Source organism: Bos indicus x Bos taurus, unplaced genomic scaffold, assembly GCF_003369695.1.
Source record: "Bos indicus x Bos taurus breed Angus x Brahman F1 hybrid unplaced genomic scaffold, Bos_hybrid_MaternalHap_v2.0 tig00001478_arrow_arrow_obj, whole genome shotgun sequence".
Lineage (NCBI taxonomy): Eukaryota > Metazoa > Chordata > Mammalia > Artiodactyla > Bovidae > Bos > Bos indicus x Bos taurus.
In genome coordinates, this window is record NW_020867428.1 from 24,265 (window position 1) to 50,929 (window position 26,665).

A 26,665-nucleotide genomic window follows, 5' to 3' on the forward strand; every position below is an offset into this window, starting at 1 on the left:
AATGGCACCCCACTCCAGTACTCTTGCCTGGAAAATCCCATGGATGAAGGAGCCTGGTAGGCTGCAGTCCATGGGGTCGCTAAGAGTCGGACATGACTGAGCGACTTCCCTTTCACTTTTCACTTTCATGCACTGGAGAAGGAAATGGCAACCCACTCCAGTATTCTTGCCTGGAGAATCCCAGGGACGGTGGAGCCTGCTGGGCTGCCGGTCTATGGGGTCGCAGAGTCGGACACGACTGAAGCGACTCAGCAGCAGCAGCTGTGATTTATGTTGGAGAGTGTTCTGCCTATGTTTTCCTCTAAGAGTTTTATAGTGTCTGGTCTAGCATTTAGATCTTTAACCCATTTCGAGCTTCTTTTTGTGTATGGAGTTAAGGAATAATCTAATTTCATTTTTTTTTTTTTTTTTACATTTGGCTGTCCACTTTTCCCAGCACCATTTGTTGAAGAGACTGTCTTTCCAACATTGTATCATCTTGCCTCCTTTGTCATAGATTAATTGACTGTAGGTGCATGGCCTTATTTCTGGATTTTCTATCCTATTGATCTATGTTTCTGTTTTTAATGTGGTACCTTACTGTTTTGATGAGTGTAGTTTGTAGTATAGTCTGAAGTCAGGGAACCTGATTCCTCCAGCTCCATTTTTCTTTTTCAATATTGCTTTGACTCTTCAGGGTCTTTCATGTCTCATTACAAATTTTGAGATTTTGTTGTTGTTGTTGTTGTTCTAGTTCTGTGAAAAAAGCCACTGGTAATTTAATAAGGGTTGCGTTGGCTCTTAGATTGCCTTGGGTAGTATAGTCTTTTTGACAATATTGATTCTTCCAAAATACAAACATGGTATACTTTTCGATCTGTTTATATCTTCTTTGATTTCTTTAATCAGCATCTTATGGTTTTCAGAGTACAGATCTTTTGTCTCCTTAGGTAGGTTTATTCCTAGATATTTTATTCTTTGTGATGCAAAGAATGATGTTAAATGGAATTGCTTCTTGAATTTCTCTCTCTAATGTTGCACTGTTAATGTATAGAAATGCAACAGATTTTTATGTATCAATTTTGTAACCTGGAACTTTACCAGATTCATTGCTGAGCTCTGATAATTCATTCCAGAGCTCTGAGCTCTGATGGTAGTTTTCTGATAACATCCTTTGGATCTTCTGTGTATAGTATCATATCATCTGCAAACAGTGACAGTTTAACTTTTCCAATTTGAATTCTCTTTACTAGAAGCATGTTTCTTATATTGAGTTAAAAATCTGCTTCACTGTGAGTTCTATTCTATGTTCCATGCTTTATCCTTTGGAAATATGGAGTCTTCTACATGGATGTTAACTAACAATATTTGTATATATTAGGCTAAAGATGACAAGTTTCTGAATTATTTGTTTCTGATACCATTCTGGTTGGTTTCTCTGGAGAATGATTCCATGGTTTCCTAGACTGAACACTGTATCAGATGTGATTAAACCAGTGCAGAGTACCAGTCACTAAGTTGCTCATTATACCTTCATTAGTGAAAGATACTATTATATTCTTTCTTAAAAAAACATTTATTTATTTAAACTTTTTATTTTGTATTGGAGTATAGCTGATTGACAACGTTCTGACAATTCAGGTGGACAGCAAAGGGACTCAGCCATACTTATACATGAAGATAGTATTGTATTCTGTTTTATGGTGGCCGTGGTAATATATCTTGAAATTTTACTATAGGTCTTTTTCCTTTTAAATATGAACTAAGATAATTATTTTCTCTCTTATATTGGTATGATTAGCTTTTCTGAAATTTAATTACCTTTTCCCTTGATTCATCATTAAATTTTATTTTGGTAGATTTAACATATTCTAATTTATTGAAAATTTTTTGAACCCTTGAGTTTTTCTTTTAATGTATTATCTATTCCAGCTTTGTATCATGCACAGATTTAATAGGTATGTCTTTTCTGTATATACCCAAGTTAACCAAACATTAAAGACATCTAACCATGTATTCTTAACCAGTTCATATTTATCTGTTTTTTCCCAACTCTTTTTCTTAATAGTTGTGTGACTTTGGACAAATTACTTCATCTCTCTACCTCAGTTTCATCATCTGTAAAAGAGGAATTAATAATAGTATCACCTAAAAGGGTTGTTATGAGGATTAATACAGCAAAGCCCTTAGAGTCATACCTGGCACAAAATACAAGGTAGAAGGTATAAAGTGTGCCTAGGAGCTGGGGAAAGAAAGGCAGATGTGAAGCAAAGGAGAATGAGGACAAGCTGGAGAACTCACAAGGACAAGCGATCCCACATCTGTCTCACTTCCTCCAGTGTTCATAAGCAAGTGACTTGCAGAAGTACTTGGCACCTTCTGCCATGGGGCTATACAAGCCTGTCTTAGAAATTGGAGAAATTGATGAGGTGCTCCAGTAGGAACTGCAGAAAATGCAGGTCTGGCAGCTGCCCCACACCTCCAAGGTGAGCCAGGTAATCCCTGACAATATGTATAACTCTTAACAGCACGTGGCAACCCTGCACTGCCCCTGAGAGCATAATGGCTCATGCTTTTTCTTCCTCCGCATCATATATATGTTTTTTGTAGCAAACCCTAACTCAGAATTGTACAGAGAAAGTAATTCTGACAAATATAGTTCCAGCTTAGCTATGCTGACAAAGTATGATCACCGTAGGAGACAAATCTTGCAGATAATGAAAAATACAACCTACTTCATATCATATAGTATACAATATTTGTATATAAAATAGATCATTTTAAAAGTGCATTATAAAGCTATGCTAATTAAAAAGGTTTAGAAATGATGTAAGAATAAATTAAACAGTGGAACAGGATAGATTTCAAAAATAAGTCCACTTACATGTGGAAATGTCATCTTTGAAAAAAGGCAGTTCAGATCATTGAGGAAAAGTTAAATAATTTAATAAATGAAGTTAGAAAAATTATCCAAAAAAAAACCAAAACTGGATTCCTGTAAATACTAAAACTGAAATTATATAGAACATAGCTTTAAATATTAAAAATGAAGTAAAATTCTAAAACAAATCAAAGTTTTTTTTACTCCCCAGCTGTTAGGATGAAGATGGCATGACACACAACCCAGAAACCATAGAAGAAAAGATTTAAATTTTTAATTGCAGAAAAATAAACATCTGCAAGGGTGGGGGTGGGGTGGGGAAGAACATCAGACAAAGTAAAGTATCAATTGTCTTTTACAGTGTAAATATATTTGCAGTACTTTTGCTTGTCAATGGGTAAATTTTCTTGTAAGGAAAAAGTTAAGGCAGTTTACTGGAAAACAGATGGGAAATACCATAAATACATGAAAAATATATATTTGACCCACTCATAAAGAAATGAAATAAAATGAATAATCAAATACCATGTTTCACTTTCAGTTACTTAAGATTTAAGAAGTTCGCATTCTGGTGTTAATAAGAACATATGGATCTAGTCACTTACAAGCACTGGAAGTGACCGTGTACATTGTTTGTTGTGGGTGGGGAAATCTTTTTACAAAGAACGTGTTGAAATATTAAGAGCACATTATTTTTGCCTCAGTAATCCTACTTCTAGACATTATCCTACACGTATACTTCCACAAGTGAGAAAGATGGACGAAAAAGTTTGTTTCGTATTTCTGTGTTTTTTATATTCTTTGCTGTTTTACTGAATGATTGAGTTCTGCATGTACCTTTTTAGTCACATCTCCTACTACACCACTTTCCCCCTGCATTTATTTGATCCATACCTGCCTACTGTATGTTTTCTGTTTCATACTATTTAATTCATTTTGCTATATCTGCATACAGTTTTTATGCTTTAGAGATATCTGTATTAAAAACAATTAATATTAGCCTTGATTTCTTAGGACCTACACAAGGCAGAGGAAATAGATGTTTATCTAATTTTAATGTGACAGGTGCTATACTATTCATTCTGTATATTTCAACAAACATTTGTTGAGTGTGTGTGTCTTTACTCTTGCTTTCACTTGTGCATGAAATTTATCATTTATTTTTTTATATCCCTTAGAAAATCCTATTACTTTTTCAAGGTCTAGCTCAAATATCACTGTCTCTGGGAGTCCTCTCCAAAACTAAGACAGGATTAGGCCATCTTTAGGTATACCTACAGTACTTCCTTTGTTTTGATAGTCTGCAAATATTAATACCATCACTGCTTCATGTTTGGGATAGAGTATACATACACTCAACAAATGTTTGTTAAACTGTACAGAATGAAGAGCATAGCACTTGTCACATTAAAATTAGTCAGATAAACATCTGTTTCCTTTGTCTTGTGTAGCTCCTCAGTAATCAAGGCTAGTATGATTGTTTTTAATACAGATATTTTTAAAGTATAAAAATAGTCTGTTGTTGTGTAGTCACCAAGTCATGTCTGACTCTTTGTGAGCCCATGGACTGAAGCACACCAGGCTTCCCTGTCCCTAACCATCTCCTGGAGTCTGCTCAAACTCATGTCCATCAATCAGTAATACCATCAAACCATCTTATCCTCTGTCGCCCCCTTCCCCTCCTACCCCCAGTCTTTCCCAGAATCAGGGTCTTTTCCAGTGAGTTGACTCTTCGCATCAGCTGGCCGAAGTATATTGGAGCTTCAGCTTTAGCATCAATCCTTCCAATGAATATTCAGGGTTGATTTCTTTTAGGATTGACTGGTTTGATCTCCTCATTGTCCAAGGGATTCTCAAGCATCTTCTCCAGGACCAAGGTCGAAAGCATCACTTTTTTGGTGCTCAGCCTTCTTTATGGTCCTTCTTTCACATCTCTACATGACTACTGGAAAAACCATAGCTTTGAGTTGACAGACCTTTGTTGACAAAATGATGTCTCTGCTTTTTAATATGCTGTCTAGGTTTATCATAGCTTTTCTTCCAAGGAGCAAGTGTCTTACTTTCATGGCTACAGTCACTGTCCACAGTGATTTTGGAGCCCAAGAAAATAAAATCTTTCTCTGTTTCCACATTTTCCCCATCTATTTGCTTGAAGTTATGGGACCAGATGTCATGATCTTAGTTTTTTGAATGTTGATATTTTTAAAGTAGAAAAATAGTCTGTGGATATGGCAAAATGAATTAAGTAGTATGGAACAGAAAAAATGAAAAATAAAAGTTTTTCTGTATGCCACATCTATTTTCACTTCCCAAAGATAATTATAGTTGATCCTAGAATAACTTAGGTTCAGCTGTGCAGATCCACTTATATATAGGTTATTTTTAATAAATATGTTGGAAAGTTTTTTTGAGTTTTGTGGCAATTTGAAAAAACTTGCAAATGAACCGTGTGACCTAGGAGTATTGAAAAAATTAAGGAAAAAAATCAGGTACATCATGAATTCATAAAATATATGTACATACTAGTCTATTTTATCATAGACTACCATGAAATATATACAGATCTATTATTAAAATTAAAATTTCTCAAAACTCACACTAACACAGACTATATACATGGCACTATATTTGCAGTCCAATGATTTGAGTATATGCTTAAAATGAAGAGTAATGCTAATCATCTCCATAGGAGCAGTTCATCTCTCTAGTAAATTGTGTTATCAAGGAAAAAGTGGTCTCTTTTAGTTTTTAAATATTTTTCATCATATTTAGTGCAATATTGTGAACTGTAAATAACACCATGGTACCCCCACAGTGATGCTGAACATGTTCCTAAGAAGTAAAGTCATTGACATTGCAAGAAAAAATTGAATTGCTTGACATTTACTATAGATTGAGGTCTGCAGCTAGTGTTTGTTACTGCATGATAAATGAATCTGTGTAAGGATGATTATGTGAAAGAAAAAGAAATTCATGGATTCATCGCTGCAGCTAGATCAGCAGACACAAAAACCTTACACTTTTTGCAAAATACCTTTTATCTTTCCATGAAAATGCAGCTTTTTATGTGAGTGCAGGATTGCTATAAGAAAGGCATTCCTTTAGACTAGTATAATTTGAGAAAAAATCATTATAAGACAAAGCAAAAGGAAGGTGAAGGATCTGAAGCTGGAGGATTTAATGCCAATAAAGGATGGTTTGCTAAATTTTGGAAAGAGATTTGGCTTTAAAAAATGTCACGATAACAAGAGAAGCAGCTTCTGCCGACCAAGAGGCAGCAGATGAGTTCCCAGACACCACTGAGAAAATTGTTGAGGATAAAGAATATCTGGCTAAACAGGTTTTTAATGCAGACAAAAGAGCCCTATTCTAGGGGGAAAAATGCCACAGAGGTCATTTATTAGTAAAGAAGAGAAGCAAGCACCAGGATTTAAGGCAGGAAGAGAGAGCTCTACTGTTAACTGCCAACTCTGCTATTTTGTGCAAATGCAGTTGGGTTGATCAGAACTGCCTTTATATTCAAAGCTGCTAATAACCCTTGAGCCTTGAAGGAAAAAGAAAAACACCATCTTTTGGTTGCACAATAAGAAGGCCTGGAGGAGAACCCTTTTCTGAATTTGTTCCATCCTTGCTTTGTCCCTGAAGTCAGAAAGTACCTTGCCAGTAAGAGATTGCTTTTTAGAATTCTTTCATTATTGGTCAATGACCCTGGCCATCTAGAACTCCAGAGTTCACCACCAAAGGCATCAAAGTGGTCTACTTGCCTCCACACACAACATCTCTAAGTCAGCCTCTAGATCAGGGGTCATACAGATGTTTTAGGCTCTTTACACAGGGTACTTACATAAAAGACTTAATACTGTGGACGAGAAGCCCAGTAGAGACAACAGGAATGGAAGGATTACAGCCTTGAAGATGCTGTCATTGTTAAAGAAAAAGCCATGAAAGCCATCAAGCCCAAAACAGTAAATCTTTACTGGAGAAAACTGTCCAGATGTTATGCATGACTTCACAGGATCTACAACAGAGCCAATCAAAGAAATCATGAGAGAAATTGTGGATATGGGGGAAAAAAATAAAAAAAACGGAGGTGAAGGGTTTCAAGATATGGATCTTTCAGAAATTCAAGAGCTATTAGACACCACACCAGAAGAATTAACAGAAGATGAGCCCTTCCAAACCAGTGGCAGATGATGTGGAAGAAGCAAGTCCAGGAAGCAAATTGACCCTAGACTACCTGGTAGGAGGGTTCTGATTATTTAAGACAGCTTTCGAATTCTTTTACAACATGGACCTTCTATGATATGAGTAATTGGTACCACATAGAAACATTTTTAGAAAAATGCAAAAGCAAAAAAGTCAGAATTTAAGCTGTATTTCTGTAAAGCTATACTGAGTACCTGCCTCCCTTTCCACTTCTGAGACATCAAGACCAACCCCTCCTCTTCTCTTCATCCTCAGCCTACTCAACATGAGGATGATGAGGACGGAGACCTTTGTGATGATCCACTTCCACTTAATGAATAGATCATCATGCTGTATAGTTACTAAACTTACCTGTTGTGCATGTGCTTGTCTCTGTGTGAAAATCTAATAACCATACAGCAAGAACTGTATGGAATGAGATGCTCTTATGTCATTGTCATCATCATTTAAGTATTCTTTGTGTGGAACATTATGTGCAAGACTTGTACTACATTCCCAGCAACAGTTCACAAGGGTTTCTTTTTCTCCCCATCTTCACCAGCACTTGTTATTTCTTGCCTTTTTGGTAACAGTCATTGAAACAGGTGTGATATCTCATTGTGGTTTTGATTTGCATTTTCCTAATGATTAATAATGTCGAGCATCTTTGCATGTATAGCTATTGGCCATTTCTGTGTATTTTGGGGAAAATGTCTATTCAATTCCTCTGCCTGTTTTTAATTGGGTTATTTAGTTTTTAGCTATTGAGGTGTATTTTTTATATATTTTGGATGTTAACTGCTGCCAGATACATGACTTGCAATTATCTTCTCCCATTCTGTAGGTTGCCTTTTCATTTTTTGGAGTCTTTCGCATTGCAGAAGCTTTTTAATTTGAGATAGTTAGACTTATTTTTGCCTTTGTTGCTTGTGCTTTTGGTGTCATATCCAAAAAAATCATTGCCAAGACCCCTGTCAAGAAGCTGTTTCTCTGTTTTCTTCTAGGTGTCTTATAGTTTCAAATCTTAAGTAGTAGTTTTTAATTGTATCACTTTATCATTTCTAACTAATTTTTAAAGCATTCCTGATTTCCTATGTGAAATTTCAAATTGTCCCCTTATTCTCTCATTTTCTGTTACTTTAATTTTCACCATAGCATCTATATTCTAACATAGTATAAAATTTCCCTAGGGATATAAGAATATATGCCTTAGAATATGAACCGACAAGGACGGTGTTTTTGTGTATTTTAGTTATTCTTGTATCCCCACCGTCAATGGTGAAGTCACATATACGTGTTTCAGTATTAAATATTTGTGGGATAAAGGATTGGAATCATTTGATTCCAAGAGAGCAAGAGCAGAAAAATAGCAGTTTTATAAGATCTTGCCAAAATGGGAGTGGGAAGAAGAGAATAATAGACCTGTTTTATTTCCTGCTTTAGGCTCAGTGTGTGAATTCAGTTAGTGCTAGATAATATAGCTAATAATAAGTCAAGAAACTGATAAAGCAAGAAGAAGGCAGCAAGATGTGGAAAGTGAGGGAATCAAGAAAGTTGATCTGTTTTCTGGAGAGTCACAGATTCAGATGCCAACATGAAGGAGAAAAGCAAAAACAGTGCAAACTAAGTGGTGTTAGAAGTTACAAAAATTGGTAAACCGAGGGCAGTGGTTCTTAAACTTGAGCATGCATCAGAGTCACTCGGAAAGCTTCTTAAAACACAGATCCTGGACTCCCTCGCCAAAGTTGCTGATTAGCAGGTGAGAGTGGAGTCTGAGAATCTGCATTTGTAACAAGTTACCAGGTGATGCTGATGCTGCTGTCTGGAGGATCACACTTCGGGAACCACTGACATCTGTGACTCAGGAAACCACTTATAGGAAGCAATTAGGGATCAAGGAATTACCTATCCTGATAAGGAATAGCTAGTACACCATGAGGTCAGGTGGGCAAATCATTGCTCAAGTGTTATATTTATGTAGTCCAGTCTCCTGAAGTGGTGTACTGAAGGACCACAGCATGGTCTCCACATTCTTTAATCCCTCTTAAGACTTAACCTGGGGCTTCCCAGGTGGTGCTAGTGGTAAATAACCCGCTTGCCAGTGCAGGAGACATAAGAGATACAGGTTTGATCCCTGGCTTGGGAAGATTCCCTGGAGAAGGAAATAACAACCCACTCCAGTATCCCTGCCTGGAGAATCCCATGGACAGAGAAGCGTTGCAGGCTACAATCCATAGGGTCGCAAAGGGTCGGACATGACTGAAGTGACTTAGCATGCAGGGCTTACCACAACGTCAGTGCAATCTAAGTATTAGACACTAAGGGACACACACACACAATGGATTTCACTTCACTGTTTAATATGAGTATTTTTTCAGTTTCCAAACTGTATTTTGAAATGTCCTTGCCAGTTTTCTTTTCCTGCAGTAGAGGGAGCTACAACTCAAATTGTACTTATGTAGCAATAACACATAATAAGATTATTTTTCTTTTCCATCAATCTTTTTCTTAACTTTAAAAATCAGCTTTATTAAAGTATTCTAAGTGTACAGTTCATTGTATTTTGGCAAGTATATAAGCCTGAGTAACTACAACCACAGGTAATATGGAACATTTCTATCCTCATCTTCCAGTGAGTCCCTGAACACATATCTGGTTTGTGTCACTGTAGGTTGCTTATTCTGGAATTTCATATAATTGCAATCATGCATTATGCACTTATTTTGTTTGAAATTCTTTTTAGCATATTTTATTTTAGACCAATCGGTGGTGTTGCATGTATCAGTATATTCCTTTCTCTCGATAAGTATTCTGTTATATGGCTGGTTAACCACATTTTATTTATTCATTCACTTACTGGTGGTCCATTAATCATATACTTTTGAAAGGAATCTAGAAAAAAAAGAAATATGTTTGACTACATATAAGCATCTTAATCTTAAGTTTTTTCTATCTAGAAATGTTTTAATTCTTCCCTTAAAACTAACTAATGTCATCTATTTTGCAACTATCAAATAATTTGCTATTAAGTAAAATTGTAAATGTTTTAATCTTGGTGCATCTTAAAGCAGAAATGATAGAGAGTTAAAATTTGTGGCAACAATCTTCTTCTCAAAACTTCAGTAAATATTGTTGACTGAAGTGTGTTCTAAGTTTGCTTTGGTTTAAAAAAAAACTCTAGCGAGACTTCTGTTTCTCCCTTCGCAAGCGATTTTTTAAAATTAAATTAATTAATTTATTTATTTTTGGTTGCTCTGGGTCTTTGTTGGTCCATGTGGGCTCTCTAGTTGCGGTGCACTGGCTTCTCATTGCAGTGTCTTCTCTTGTTGCAGAGTGTAGGCTCTAGGTACATGGGCTTCAGTAGTTAGGCCGTGTGGGCTCTAGCCACGTTCCAGCTTCAGTAGTTGCAGCACACAGGCTCAGTAGTTGTGGCTCTCAGGCCCTAGGTCACACAGGCTCCAGGAGTTCTGGTGCAGGGGCTCAGTAGTTATGGTGAGCGTTAGTTGCTCCATGACATGTGGAATCTTCCCAGACCAGGAGTCGAACCCGTACCCCCTGCATTGGTAGACAGATTCCTATCCACTGTACCATCAGGAAGTCCTGTAAGCATTTTTACTGAGTATGTTTTTCTTGATACTTAGCTAAGTTGAATAATTAGATGCTTTTTCTAGGGGACTATTTTAGTAATACATGAATATTGTAATAGATTTGTGATAAGGAGATTACAGAATGTTAATGGTAATATCTAGAAAAGAATGTATATGGTTTTCACTGTAAAATTCTTTCCAAATTTCTGTAGGTTTGAAAATTTTATAATATTGAGGTGGGGGGAGGGAAAAGATAATAAATTGTTATCCAGAAGCCAGATATTGTTGCTGATATTGTTGTCATTTCCTGTAGTAGTTTCAGTTAATTCTTTTTATAGCTACTGTTATCTTCCTTTGCCTGTAAAGTTATTCTCCATATACATAAATGAATGTATAGTTAGCCAGCTATCAGACTATTAAAAGTGTCTTTGAAGTAGGTTCAAAGACAGTTTTGATAGTGGTTTTGTCAACAAAGCATCAAGAGTAGTATTCAAGTTTGTTATCAGAAGTGTCTTAGTAATTTATTTGTGAGAGAGGAAGAATCAATGAGATAGATTACTGGGGTGAGGATTCTTACACAGGAAAAATAGTTCAAGAGGGAAGATTGAAAAAACAAAGCCACTATTCTCTTCCATTTATCTTTTATAAACTTATCTGTAACTGTATCTTAAAGTTAGCTTTCTAACAAGAGAGAACTATTTTTCCAGCTAGATGAGAAAAGTAACTTTAAATCTCCTGTTTTCTGCTATTCTCTGCTCACTTAACCCTTGAAAGCTGATTTATAAACTAAGTCAAGTCAAAAAGTATTTATTAAGTAGCTGCGCTCCTCCCAGAATTGTGCTATTTGAGAATTAAATATATGAAACATACACTATACCCACGAGCTTACAATCTGGTTAAGAAATCTCTTACTTCTGGTCATGGGCAAACTCAGTAAAAGTATAAAATGTGTGTGTGTCCGTGTGCACGTATAGTGCTCAAGAGAATATAAATGTTTTGGAAATTCAGAGAAAGGAACTTTAGTGTGAGCTGGAGTAGTCATGACAAAAGATTGAAATGATGCTAAGTAATGCATAAGGTATTAATAAGTGAGGTAAAGCAGAAAGTCATTTCACGGATCCAGCTTGAGAAAATAAATGCTACCTTTCTTTAGAAATACAGGAAGAATACTAGCCTGACTAAAGAATATTCACTAGAAGTAATGGAGTTAAGATTCTAGAATCAAAATTAGGGAGGCAAGAATATGGATGAATGCTGAGCACATTATGTAAACTGAAATAAACCAGTCACAAAAAGACAAATAATGTTACGATTCCACTTACCTGAAATATCCGTAATAAGATTCATAGAAAAAGAAAGTAGAAGATGGAGCTTCTTCCAGGAGTGGAGTAGGAGGAAAAGAGAAGTTGTTGTTTAAAGGATATAGAGTTTCAGTTTTGCAAGATGAAAAAGTTTTGGAGCTCTGTTTCACAATAATGTGAATATACATAATATTACTGAACTTAAAAATGGTTAAGATGGTAAATTTTATGTTATGTGTTTTTACCCCAATGAAAAATTAGAGAATCAATGGCACGCTACCAAGGGAACTTAAAAAAAAAAAAAAATGCCAAAGCATCTGTACTTTTAACTGCATTTCCTATGGCTTGCCCTGGAATGTAATGAAAGGAAAACAGATATGACAGAGAGAGCCCCAAAGGGAGAAAGGTAACTTGTTATTTTAAATGATTGCAATTATCCAAAGAAATTACACACCAAGGTACTACTACAAATATGATTTTGTAGTCAGTATTAATGTTCTTTCGGGAATGATGGAGAGAAGCACAACAGAATAGATACATAATTTTAAAGAAGGGAAAAGTTGGATTGAGAAAAATGAAGATAGATGAACTTAATGTCCATTTTCACAAAATTCTAGAAGGTCATGGTATGAAGTCTTTAAAGAAAAATCAGTGATCATGAAGAGCCAGAAAGTGTTCCTAACAACAAGTTCTTGCTGGATAAACTCTAATGATCTTTTTAAATTGGGTTAATAACAGAGCGTAAGGGATTCTGTGAGCATAATTGCATGGTGTTCAGCAAATCATTTAACAAAGTATTTGAAAATGGAAGAGTAGGACTTCTGCTTCCTCCAAGGTGAGATAACAAGGGTCCTATTTACCCTTCCCCTTGAAACAAGCAGATAAACTATGTATGAATCAGTAGTTTTCAAAACACTGGACAAACGGCAATGAAGGACTGAGATCTCTGAGAGTTGGGACAAAACCCAGGTGAGCCCCGTGTATGTCCCAGCTTGCTGTCTAATGATAGCGTTTCCGGTTTACTGCACAGGAAGGGGACTTCTGAGGCAGAGTGCAGCAGACTCCTTGAGGAGATGGAGCTGTGATTCCAAGGAAACTATGATAGCTAGTGTTTACAGGAAAGTACCAGAGAGGAAAGAGCTGTACAGAGATCCAAGAGTCTGTAGTGTTCGGCAGGATGAAGAAACTACCTGAATTGAGGGGGAGAGAGTCATCTGTGAGTAAAGGAAACAGTTTATGGTGATCACACAGGACTAGGAATAGTGTCTGTTTTCAGTAGCCTGACTAGAAAAGCTCCTAATTTATGGGAATCCAAATTGATTACTCAAGAAAGTCCTGCCTCAGTTGTTGTTGTTCAGTCACTAAGTTGTGTCTGACTCTTTGTGACCCGATGAACCGCAGCGTGCCAGGCTTCCCTGTCCTTCACTACTCCCAAAGTTTGCTTAAGCTCATGTCCATTGAGTCAGTGATGCCATCCAACCCATCTCATCCTCTGTCACCCCCTTCTCTTCTTGCCCTCAATCTTCCAGCATCAGGATCTTTTCCAGTGAGTCATCTCTTCACATCAGGTGGCCAAAGTATTGGAGCTTCATCTTCAGCATCATCCTTTCAGCATCAGTATTCAGGGTTGATTTATTGAGGATTGACTGGTTTGATCTCCTTGCTGTCCAAGGAACTCTCAAGAGTCTTCTCCAGCACCATAGTTCGAAAACATTAATTCTTCGGCCCTCAGCCTTCTTTATGGTCCAACTCTCACATCCATACATACATGACTACTGGAAAAAACCAAAAATCCACATTTGACTATATGGACCTTTGTCAGCAAAGTGATGTGTCTGCTTTTTAATATACTGTCTAGGTTTTTCATAGCTACTCTTCCAAGGAGCAAGTGTCTTTTAATTTCATGGCTGCAGTCACCGTCCGCAGTAATTTTGAAGCCCAAGAAAATGAAATCTGACACTTTCCATGTTTTCCCCATCTGTTTGCCATGAAGTGATAGGACCAGATGCCATGATCATAGTTTTTGAATGTTGAGTTGTAAGCCGGGTTTTTCACTCTCACTTTCATAAAGAGGCTCTTAGTTCCTCTTCACTTTCTCCCATTAAAGTTGTATCATCTGCATATCTGAGATAGTTGATATTTCTCCCGGCATCTTGATTGCAGCTTGTGATTCATTCAGCCTGGCATTTCGCATGATGTACTCTACATATAAATTAAATAAGCAAAAATAAAATAAAATAAAATAAATTAAATAAGCAGGATGACAGTATACAGCCTTGACATACTCCTTTACCAATTTTGAACCAGTCTTTTTGTTCCATGTCCAGTTCTAAGTGTTGCTTCTTGTCCTGCATACAGGTTTCTCAGGAGGCTGGTAATATGGTCTGGTATTCTCATGTCATTAAGAATATTCCACAGTTTGTTGTGATCCACCCAATCAAAGGCTTCAGCATAGTGAAGCAGAAGTAGATTTTTTTTGGAATTCCCTTGCTTTTTCTATGATCCTGTATATGTTGGCAATTTTATCTCTGGTTCCTCTGCCTTTTCTAAATCCAGCTTGTGCCTCAGTAGAGGGGAATAATCTACAGCTTTGGATCTACATAACAAATCATAAAAACAAGACCTGAAGGATCAAACTGTTTCCAAGTAACTTAATGATATTCCTGAACAAAACTTTAGATTTATAGTGATAGAAAACTATCCAGGAACAAACACGGAGGTTATCAATTGAAATTAACTTGGAACTCATAGACATGTTAGAATTAGCAGATAATATTAAAACAGTTATTATAACTGTATTCTGTGTATTCAAAACATTAAGTACAGATGTGGAAGATGTTAAAACCCAAATAAAACTTCCAGAAATGAAAAACTACAGTGTCTGGGTTGGAAAATAAATATACCAAATAGGATTAATAGCACATTAGACATTGCAGGAGAAAAAGGTCAGTGAACTTGAAAACATAGGAATAGAAATCAAATGAAACAGAACAACAAAAGAAAGAATCTTAGAAAAATGAAAAGAGCATTGTGAGCTGTTGTAACAACTGCACATGGTTTAAAATATGTGAAAGTGGAGTCTCTGGCGAAGAGGACAGCGGTATGGATGAAAAACTGATCCCAGTCTTTTCAAACTTGCTGCAAATACTATACTCGCAGACTAAACTTCAAGGAAAAGGAACATAAAAAATGCTTCACCCAAGGCACATTGTAATCACATTGCTCAAAAATAGTGATAAAGAAAAAAATCTTAAAAGCAACCAGACGGAAAAGACAAGTTAGGCAAAAAAGGAGCAAATATAACAATGACAGGAGTCTTTCGTTGATAAGCAAGACTATATCCCTCATGAACTTCAATTCAGTTCAGTTCAGGCACTCAGTCCTGTCCGACTCTTTGCGACCCCATGAATCGCAGCACGCCAGGCCTCCCTGTCCATCACCAACTCCCGGAGTTCACTCAAACTCACATCCATCGAGTCGGTGATGCCATCCAGCCATCTCATCCTCTGTCGTCCCCTTCTCCTCCTGCCCCCAATCCCTCCCGGCATTAGAGTCTTTCCAATGAGTTCAGCTCTTCGCATGAGGTGTCCAAAGTACTGGAGTTTCAGGCTTTAGCATCATTCTTCCAAAGAACACCCAGGACTGATCTCCTTTAGAATGGACTGGTTGGATCTCCTTGCAGTCCAAGGGACTCTCAAGAGTCTTCTCCAACACCACAGTTCAAAACCATCAATTCTTCGGCACTCAGCTTTCTTCACAGTCCAACTCTCACATCCATACATGACTACTGGAAAAACCATAGCCTTGACTAGACGGACCTTTGTTGGCAAAGTAATGTCTCTGCTTTTGAATATGCTATCTAGGTTGGTCACAACTTTTCTTCCAAGGAGTAAGCATCTTTTAATTTCATGGCTGCAGTCACCATCTGCAGTGATTTTGGAGCCCAAAAAAATAAAGTCTGACACTGTTTCCGCATCTGTTTCCCATGAAGTGATGGGACCAGATGCCATGATCTTAGTTTTCTGAATGTTGTGCTTTAAGCCAACTTTTTCACTCTCCTCTTTCACCTTCATCAAGAGGCTTTTTAGTTCCTCTTCACTGTCTGCCGTAAGGGTGGTATTTTCTCCCGGCAATCTTGATTGCAGCTTGTGCTTCTTCCAGCCCAGCGTTTCTCATGATGTACCCTGCTATAGGTTAAATAACAGAGTGACAATATACAGCCTTGACGTACTCCTTTTCCTATTTGGAACCAGTCTGTTGTTCCATGTCCAGTTCTGTTGCTTCCTGACCTGCATATAGTTAACTATAAAATAGCTAAACAAGATTTTAGCAAATCAAGTCTAAACAACATATTAAATAGTTAATACATCATGACCCAAGTGGGTTTATTCCAAGTATGGAGGCTTGATTTAACATTTGAAAATCAGTCAATGAACTGTTAAAACAAAAACTATATGCTTACCTCAATAGACAGAAAAATCACTTAACAAAATCCAATATCCATTCTGATAAAATTCTTAGCAAACAAAAAATAGAAAGGAACTTTCTTAACTTGATAAATGGCATGTATGAAGAATGTATAGTTACATCATACTGAAGAACTAAGATCCTCCTAAGATTAGGAACAAGACAAGGATATCTGTTCTCTTCACTTCTATTAGCCTTGTAATGGAGGTTCTATCTGCAGCCAGACAAAAGAAAAGACTTTTTTTTGTAGAGGATGATTGTCATCTTAAAAATCCTATGGAGTTTCTCAAAAAGTTAGTAGAATTAGTAAGTTAATTTAGCAGGGTTGTGGACAGAAGATTAATATATTAAAATCAATTATATATACTAGCAGTGAGCAATCAAGAAATTGAAACTGAAAAATTTCCCCTTGTAATAGCATATGAAATGATATGAAATTTTAGGGATATCTTGCCAAAACACATTAAAGACCTGTACACTGAAAACTAAAAATCACTGCTGTGAGAAATTAAAGATCTAAATAAATGGAGAGATTCTCTTTGTGGTTCTGAGAATTCAGTATTGTCAACTCTCCCTCAATTATTCTGTAGTTACATAATCCCAATCAAAATTCCTGGAGGTTCTTTTGGGTAGAAATTAATAAGCTGTTTCTAATTTCATATGGAAATACAAAACTTAGACTAACCAAAACAAGTTTTCAAAAAAAGCAAAGTTGAAAGCCTAATACTGCCTGATTTCAAGACTTACTATAAAAGCTATCATAATTAGAACAGTGTGGTATTGGTGAAATAGACAGTAATAATTGATGGACAAATATTTGAAACAGGATATAGGAAGTGGTGGGAAGACATTTTTCTGACAAAGGTACAAAGGCCAGTGTAATGAGAACGGGTAGTTCTTGACAGCACCATTTGCTATACTTGGTCATTCTGAATTCATAAGGTATAAGGTAACTGGGGAGGCCATGTGTGTTAATTCTCTTTATCCAAAGGAAAAATAATACTTCTATATTTTATCACAAGGGTTAATTAGAGCTTAGAGGAAGTTTCCTAAGGCTAACCTCACAGTGAGAGAGAGATTGGGGTGCTGTCTTCCTTGATGTTTATATTTCAGAGGCATGGCTCCCAGGCATTTTAAGAAAAAACATTCCTGAATTGTAACACAGGCAAGAGGTTTATGAAGCTTTAAAAAAAAGATTTACATATGTATCAAAGGGACAGTTAGAAGTTTTCTCAAGGCAGTGACCTAAGAAAAGGGAAAAAGGGATAAGGCCTTTTGGCACCTGGAAAAAAATTAATATTTTTTCATTAATCTTTAACCAAGATTAACCACCTACATCTGGACTTTTTGTTATATGAAATAATCCCAACTGTTATGTAGTTTCAGTGTTCTCTGACCTATAGGAAAGTCACCCTTAAATTATTTGACCCCTTAAAGGAGAGGAAGAGGAATTTTTCCCAGCCCCTTTGGGTCTTAATATCACAAATGTTCCACTTCCAGTTTATCTTTCAAAAAAATGGATTTGAATCCACAATACTGCCATGTTTGTTTCAATGTTTTTTCCTTCCCCATCCCTTCCCACTAGGAAACAACTTTTAGATTTAAGAAAGGCAGAAGGGGACAGATCTTTTGGAGGTTAATAATTGTATATTTTAATGTATCATCTTTTAGAATATGAATTTCCACTGCATGTCTTCAATTTATCCATCCTAAGACATTATTTAAACATTAGGAGTATAAATGAAATGGAAGATTTAAGTAAATAATTTTTCAAACAGTCTGAGGTTTCTTTGTGAGTTAGTTGTAGTCCCTAGTGCAAGCCTTTAGGGTTGTAGCATCTATCCATAATACCGGTGAACACTGCCCCTGGTAGTTGTGGAAGAGAATAAACAAGTCAGCAAGGCTCATTTGATAAACATAAAGAATTAAGTAAAAGAACACAGTTAGCTTGGTAGTTGGTTTCTTTTTTAGCCTTAGCATTTCTCCATAGACACTTAAATGTTTCTTCTCAGATTTTGGTTGACTGTTTCTTTTCCTGTTTGACTGTAAAACTTTCCTATTTTGGTTGGTAGTGAATGCTTACCAACCACTTAGTTGAGATTACTTCTTGGTACCATCACCTCCTCTGAATGTCTTGTCTTTATAGATAAAAGAGGTATATGTGAACAGCATTTTAAAATAGTTCTAAAAAGCAAGCAAGACATCCAAGTAAAACTGAAGGGGTACTTAATAGCACCTTTTATATACTTACAGGCCTTTGGCAATGCTGTTTGTCATCTGTTATCTCCAACTTTGAACTGTAGTCATAAAAAATCCTTATTAGAGGATCTGGTAGTCTGATAGCTAATTTTGAATTAGACTTTTCTCAACTTTCATAGCAAAGATCACACTTCTCTGGTTGTTCTGTATTTAAAATCCAAGTTAAAAATCTCTGTCAGTAATAATGTACCATGGCCTTGACATGAGTTGTTTAGCTATTTTACTTTAATTTCAAACATTTATTTTGCTATAAAATTTTAAATATATATCTATAGTCTACCTCCTGCTGTCTAGGGCCTATTGATTCTCCAAGTAGTTCATCCAAACCTCTCAGAATGGCTGCGATCCAAAGTCTACAAATAATAAATGCTGGAGAGGGTGTGGAGAAAAGGGAACCCTCTTACACCGTTGGTGGGAATGCAAACTAGTACAGCCACTATGGAGAACAGTGTGGAGATTCCTTAAAAAACTGGAAATAGAACTGCCTTATGATCCAGCAATCCCACTGCTGGGCATACACACTGAGGAAACCAGAAGGGAAAGAGACACGTGTACCCCAATGTTCATCGCAGCACTGTTTATAATAGCCAGGACATGGAAGCAACCTAGATGTCCATCAGCAGATGAATGGATAAGAAAGCTGTGGTACATATACACAATGGTGACTCAGCCATTAAAAAAGAATACATTTGAATCAGTTCTAATGAGGTGGATGAAACTGGAGCCTATTATACAGAGTGAAGTAAGCCAGAAGGAAAAACATAAATACAGTATACTAACACATATATATGGAATTAGAAAGATGGTAACGATAACCCTGTATACGAGACAGCAAAAGAGACACTGATGTATAGAACAGTCTTATGGACTCTGTGGGAGAGGGAGAGGGTGGGATGATTTGGGAGAATGGCATTGAAACATGTGAAATGTCATGTATGAAACGAGATGCCAGTCCAGGTTCAATGCACGAGTGCGGATGCTTGGGGCGGTTTGCACTTGGACGACCCAGAGGGATGGTATGGGAGGGAGGAGGGAGGAGGGTTCAGGATGGGGAACACATGTATACCTGTGGTGGATTAAAAAATTAAAAAAAAAAAACAAAAACATATCTTTGAGGTCCAAATTATCTATGTAAAAATGTTCTGGTTTATATACAACAAAATAAAGGTTTTTTGTTGTTAAAAAAAAAAAAAGAATGAGGAGAGAAAACCATCTAGTTTTAAAGAAAAAGTAATCTAGAAATGGAAATAATATCTGACTATATTTAAGCATTACCAAAGAATAAAAATTTTTATAAAGTTAAAGGATGAAGATAAATGTAGAAAATAAAATATGTTAAAAAAAAATAAAATAAAAATTTAAATATATATCTATAGTCTACCTCCTGCTGTCTAGGGCCTATTTGACTCTCCAAGTAGTTCATCCAAACCTCTGCTTAAGGTCCAGAGGAATCCTCTGGAGGCTTGGCATGAAAGTTGTATTAATTTCCTAGAGCTGCAGTAATCAAATCACCACAGACTTGGTGGCATTACAGAAGTTTTTCTGTCACACCTCTGCAGTCCAGAAGTCTGAAATAATTTCCTCTGAAGGTGTTCTTTGGATGGTGTTCCTTGAGTCTTTGCCTCTGCCTTCACATGATTTTCATGTCTCTGGGTCCAGATCACTCGCTGTCCTTTCTCTTGTACAGATTGAAGCCATTGGTTTTAGGGCCCACACTACAAGGATGGTTTCCTCTTCAGATCCTTGACTAATTATATACCAGAGACCCTATTTCCAAATAAAGTGACATTCTGAGGCACCAGATGGACATGAGTTGGGGAATAGGGGGGCTACTCAACCCACTACAGTTTTATTAAGATTGTTTCATGATTATTTAAAAATAAAATACCACTTTCTGTTATCTAAAGCTTTTTGTGTATTTACATAAGGTACTTCTATAGCACTTGCCAATGTAAAGAAATCATTTTACAAGAAACTGCATTTTCTCTCTATTCCTTCACCTACTCCTCTCCCAAGAAGTGTTACAATTAGAGTGAGCCTGCTACATTAGCCCACATTTAGCCAAAAGACATGAAACTGCACAGAACATAGCTCTCCTAGACATGTTTGTGCCCAGAACACAGAGAGCGTGTGCTTCTCATCTCCATACAGTAAGCAGACTCAGCGGAGTCTCTTGCTATGTTCATCCAAGCCTTTTCAGTTCCAGCTTCTCTGCCTGTTACCTGGTGAGTAAGTTAGTCAAGCAGATCTCAAGGTCTGGGATCAGAGTGAAAGTAGAGGCCCTGTTACTCTCTGTTCCAGCTTCACCAGTTACACAGTTGATAAGCAGCCTCCATTTACCTCAGTGCCATATGGTTTTACTCTGTCACCAAGAACTATAACAGTAAAATGAAAAGATGTTAATGTGCCTATTTTTAAAATAAAGAAAGTTTAGCTAAAATACTGTAAAGGAATTCTTCACCAAAGCCTTATAAGTAAAGCCCAGCTACTTACTGCTAAGATCAAGAGTTATAACCCAGATTGCCAACTCTTTATGGTTGTTTTCTGCTCACTTTGATAACCCCGTAATAGAATTCATATTGGAATTTGCCAATTCTAATATATAATGTGATATACATATGATATTTTTACCTATCATGGTAAGAATTGTTGTGTAAACTATTTTAAATTTCTAAGTTACCCCTGTGCCCTGCAGTGTTCATGGAGAGGTGTAAAATATATATCTTCTTCATATAAACAATGCTATTACCTATTAAGAAAGACTAATAAATGATTAACCTTCCTGTAAATCCATAATGTTTCTAGAACTTTTTTTGAACAGTTTGCAGTATCTTCTCCAAGAACTATAAAAACTAATGTATTAGGAGTATATAAAGTCATTGCTGTGTCCAAATAATAATGCTTCACTTACTTTCTTTAGTGTTTATTAATTCGGGTTTGATCCCTCAGTTGGGAAGATACCTTGGAGGAGGGAGTGGCAACCCACTCCAATATCCTTACCTAGGAAATCCCATGGACAGAGGAGTCTGTCAGGCTGCAGTCCATGAGGTCCCAAAGAGTCGGACAAGACTGAGCAACTAACACACACACACACACACACACACACACACACACACACACACATTAATTTGTAGTTATACTGTGATCTCTGTAAGTTGCCAAAACATATGATTGATATATATCTGAACTTTAAAAGAATGTCTGTAAAAAACCATGGATTGGTTTGTTTTATGCCATTTTATAGCATTATTGTTTATGTGCTTCAGACAGGTATGTGGAATTTGCCTTTTAACTGCCTTCTTTCAGAGGTCTAGTTGTTCATCTTACTGGATTTTATTCACTTTTCTGGAATACATTGCTTTTGTGTTTTCATCATTTGAATGACTGAGGTTCATTTTCTGGCATGTTTTTCATCAAAGTTCTCAAAATAGGTTACTGGTGTACTCTTCCATTATAACTGAGATCACCTGATCTTGTTGAATTCTAGTTGAAACTCATTTTTTTTTCTTTAAATTTTCAGGTATTTGTATCTGCTCTTCTCCGGTGATGACCTTTACCTTTAGACCACTGGGTATTTAATACAGAGGCTCACCCTCTGCCCGTGTTGCATTTAGCCAACACCACACTTTCAAGAAATCCTGCTGTTCGATGAATGCAGCTCCAGAAAGACCATTCTCACCTGTGTTTTGTTTACATGGACCACTACAGAAACTAGTCTGGAGAGGGGCCTTTTGAAACCTGGACCTCTTAAGTCAACATGGCAGGGTGAAACATGACTATTCCCTGCAAGACTTTTCAACTTGTAGATATTTCAACTTTGAAATGATTCCATTTTATACCTGACCAAAACATATTCTGGTGTATGTAGGACAGAGACCTGATGTGCTTTGATTCTTAATGAGATGGTCACTTGAAAAATTATGCCTGTTGCTGTTGTTTCTAGAGTCCTGGAATCTGGAGGCTATACTTCCTAAGAATAAGCCAAGAATGTGGAGCACCTTGTAGGAGTTGGAGATGGCCTTTGAAACCAATTACACATTTGTTTCCTCTGTGGAGCAGCTCTCAAGTCACAATATTTACACATTGTTTGTCCTCTTTTCCCCTCCATTTTTAATAATGGAATGGATTAAAATAAACAAGAGCAAAAGAACAATGTAACTGCATAGGCCACAGGAAGACTCAAAAAAGAAACAGAATACCTATCCCTCTCTGAATTTTCAAGTTCCCATTAGATGCAGACTGGCAGCCATTTCAAATCACAATCTAGTCTGTTAAAATTTCTTGGTTAAATTTGATTTCTCTGGGGACATGATTCACAAAGAATACTCTTCAAGTCTTTGTCTCCATATGGAATCATTGAAACTACTATTTATCATCACCACTACTTACGAGCCTGGGTTTGGAATTCCGTGCATGTTGTTCAGTCTCGTGTTGGTAGCATGACAAAAAGTGGGGAAAATGCTGCAGTTTGTTGCCTTGAAACCTGTTCTAAGAGAAAGCCTTGGTTTTGTTGGTAGGAGATTATTTTTTCAAACCAGCAAATCTACCAAGTAAATTTCGTTCACTTTGACCTTAGTAGACTCCCTCAATTTTCAGCTCTTTGTGTGGCTTGACAAAATTCACTGCACTGTTATGCAGCTCTGAATTTACCTTGATGAACCAGATTACTTTCACAATTTATTAAATCAAAAACAAAATGTATTGAAACTTCCTTAACTGTTTTAGGGATAGGGGATCCTTTATTATCCCATCAGATGAGTGAGCTTTTCATAAACATTTTATGTAAAAAATAAATTCAACTTTTTTTCTCCAAGGATATTTATATAAATCCAAAGAATTAGAGTAGTTTCAAAATAATATTTAGTAATTAAAATGTGGTATAATTTAATTATAATACACTAAATTTGAAATATATCTAAGGGGCTTTCTCTTACCATCAATAGATTTTGCAATATTTCTTTATATTTGTGGGGAATAACTTAAATTTTATCAGGAACTAAAAGGTAAATAAGGCTTATAAATTTTCTGCCCCTTAAATTTAGTCACAGTACAAGATGCTTTTTCTTCCTTACACTTAATACAAACAGCTTCCATTGGCAGTAATAGTTGGGAGTAGTAGTAGTAGTCTACTACTACTAAATATTAGTCTAATATTTACTATGAATTTGAAGATTTCAAAAAGCAATGTGTAGGAAGCCCACTTTAGAGTTCTGAAGGTTTATTGTCTTATTTGATAGTTTTTAAAAAATTTTTTATTAGCATGTGTTAGGTTTACATTGGAAAAAGATTTAGTAAATTAATATGATTAAATATTTTAAGGGTGTTCATCTTATATCACAGATAGTCAAACAGTTCACATAGTTCAGAAGATGATCCATAAATGATAACCCCCTCAAGATTTTCACTAGACATAGAAAGTAAGGATGTAGAGCCAGTTGCATTATTTAAATCTTTAGGAAACTTAAATTTTAGTTCATATTTTGAAATTGTAATATCTTTTACTAGTTGAAAAACTAAAAATTTTAAATGAAAAGGGTAGATGACTAACTTTAGAAGAGAAAGGGAAAGTGTTTGGTTCTCAAAAAACATTAGCTTTGCTCCTAAAAATAGCACAAGCCCACTTATGAGTCACTTTAAAAAAATGAATAACTTGACTTGGCAAAAGACCCAGAACAGCTCTGTAGATGGCAGTGAACACTTCCTCACTTCATTTAGAAGAATGCAGAGTGAAGGAACCTTTTTGTTCCCCAGGAACTTCTCAAGGAGTGAGAAGACAAAACCCCCACACCAAGTGCTCTGTTTGTCTTTCTGGAGCTCAAGAGAAGACTGAGAGGTGTATGAGCATGGCTAGTTCTGGTACAAACAAAAACTCTTGAGGGGGATAAAGGAAGAGTCTTCATCATCTCCTTATCTTCCTTGTGATGGTGAGAAGACTAGAGCTTATGACATTGCTTCCTTTCTTTTTTTTTCTTCTCTGAATACCAAAGGCAATTACATTTAAGTCAGCTACGAGTTGCCAGTTTCATGTTTTATTTTGTTAAGGATTTAAAATTTTCTTTTCTCCAAGATCAATCCTTATCCTATATTATTCCCATATTCTGCTAGTTTCTGAGAGTATTCTTTACTTTTTTCTGTCCTTTACAGTCCTTTGCATTTTGTAGACCTTATGACTCAGGTTAAACATTCGTTATATTTTAAGACCTTCTTCAAAGAGCCTAGAAATGCTCCTTTCCAGGTGCCTCCTCAAAAGCAGACACGTTACTTTGTTCCTTTGGCACAAATGTGCACAGTAGATAGATCATTTGGTATATAAGAGAAAAAAATAGATGTTAAACACCCCTCTACCTTATATATTTATTTTTCTTTCTTTTAGAATTTTAGAATCACGTTTTTGGTTCAAACCAGTATTAAGTTGTTAACCAAAAAGAGAATGTGGTCCCAACCAAAAAGAAGTCTCAGTGCAGAAAATATAGGTACCCAGTCACAGGATTCTTACTTTCTGGTGGGTTGCAGAGATGTGCTGTCTTATGTCTGACACTAACTATTGTTGCTTTGAGCAAATGTTTATGTGTAAAAGCAAAACCTGGGTATTGAAGGAATATATTCCTGTTGTGGAATATTGACCCTGATTCTCTGTGATGTTCTCTAGGACAACCCAGGGCTTTAGTTGGTAGATTTTAACCAAGCAGTTGGAAATTTTGATCATTAACATCTCCTCTCCCATTCTCCATTGCCAAAGTCTTTGTCAGAACTTCAAATTTGTTGGTAAAATTTGTTGTGCTTGCCCTTGGAGTTTCTCCTTAGGCGTGGATCCTTATGAATGAGTGAGTGAGTGAGTGAGTGAGTGAACAAGCACAGCATACCTAATGTGTGCCAAGCACTGTGCTCGGCACTTTCAAGTGTTAGAACACTTTGTGATTCCAGTGGCATTTTCTGTATAAGAGTTGTTCATACATTTAAGTGTTTTTCAGTATGATTCATGTTACAAAGTCCTTAATTTTATATTTCCTTTAAATTAAAGAAGAAATGGTTTATAATATATTTTAAACAATGTGTTACTACATCTACTAACAGCTATAATTGTAGTTAATAACTAAAGTCTCTTGAAAATGTCAAAAGAAATACTTGATTTCTGATGCAACTTTGACTAAAATATCTACTTTAGAAATAAAAAACATTCTTATTTGCTATTATCACTTTAATTACATAATTAAAAGTTAATGTTTTATAGAAATGCTGGTTATTTTATATTCAAAAAATTTTGTCACATAATTAAATGGGTAAAATTTGCAGTTAGTTGTAAATTGTTTACACTCTGCTGTGGTTCCTAGTAATGGTCTCATGCTGTTAAATATAAAGAAGAATATACTGAAATATTTCTAAGTTCCTAATAACAGTTCCTAGTAATGGTATTTTGAGTTCTTATTTTTCTTAGGTTTCCTTACACTCAGATTGGCTAGCTCATATCTTAATGCACTGTTTATGTAGATATTACTAAATACAATGATACACAGAAAGATTTTTAGTATTGTCTCTTGTTAATTAATGAACACTGTTGTTAACTACTTTTGGCTGCACAGATTTTAAGCAGAATATTTGAGTAACCAAATATGATCTGGAGATATTTTAATGTACCTTGGTTCCAGAACATTGATGAAGATGATTTTCTGTTCCTCAGCTCATTCAGGTCATGTTGTCTGTGATCTGTGGATCAGCATGCGTTTCCTCCAAGAGGCCAGATGGTGATGAATATTTCAGGCATTGTGAACCATACAGTCTCTGTCTCTATACTCAGTTCTGCTGTTGAGCCATCAAAGCAAGTATAGAAAACATGTAAAGAAAGGGGTGTCGGTGGCTGTTTTCCAGTAAAACTTTATTTTCTGGAAACATGGAGGACTAGATTGGCCCATGGATCATAATTGTTACCCCTTGATCTCAATTTTAATTGTGTGTAAAACCCTATAATCTTTGATATTCATCTTTTATCTGTTTTGAATACATAATTC

General features: G+C 36.2%; 1 pseudogene; it reads left to right on the top strand.

Annotated features, from left to right (window-relative positions):
• LOC113888741 overlaps window positions 1-23,234 on the top strand; it is a 40,848-nt pseudogene extending 17,614 nt beyond the window's left edge.
• The last annotated feature ends 3,431 nt before the right edge of the window (window positions 23,235-26,665 follow it).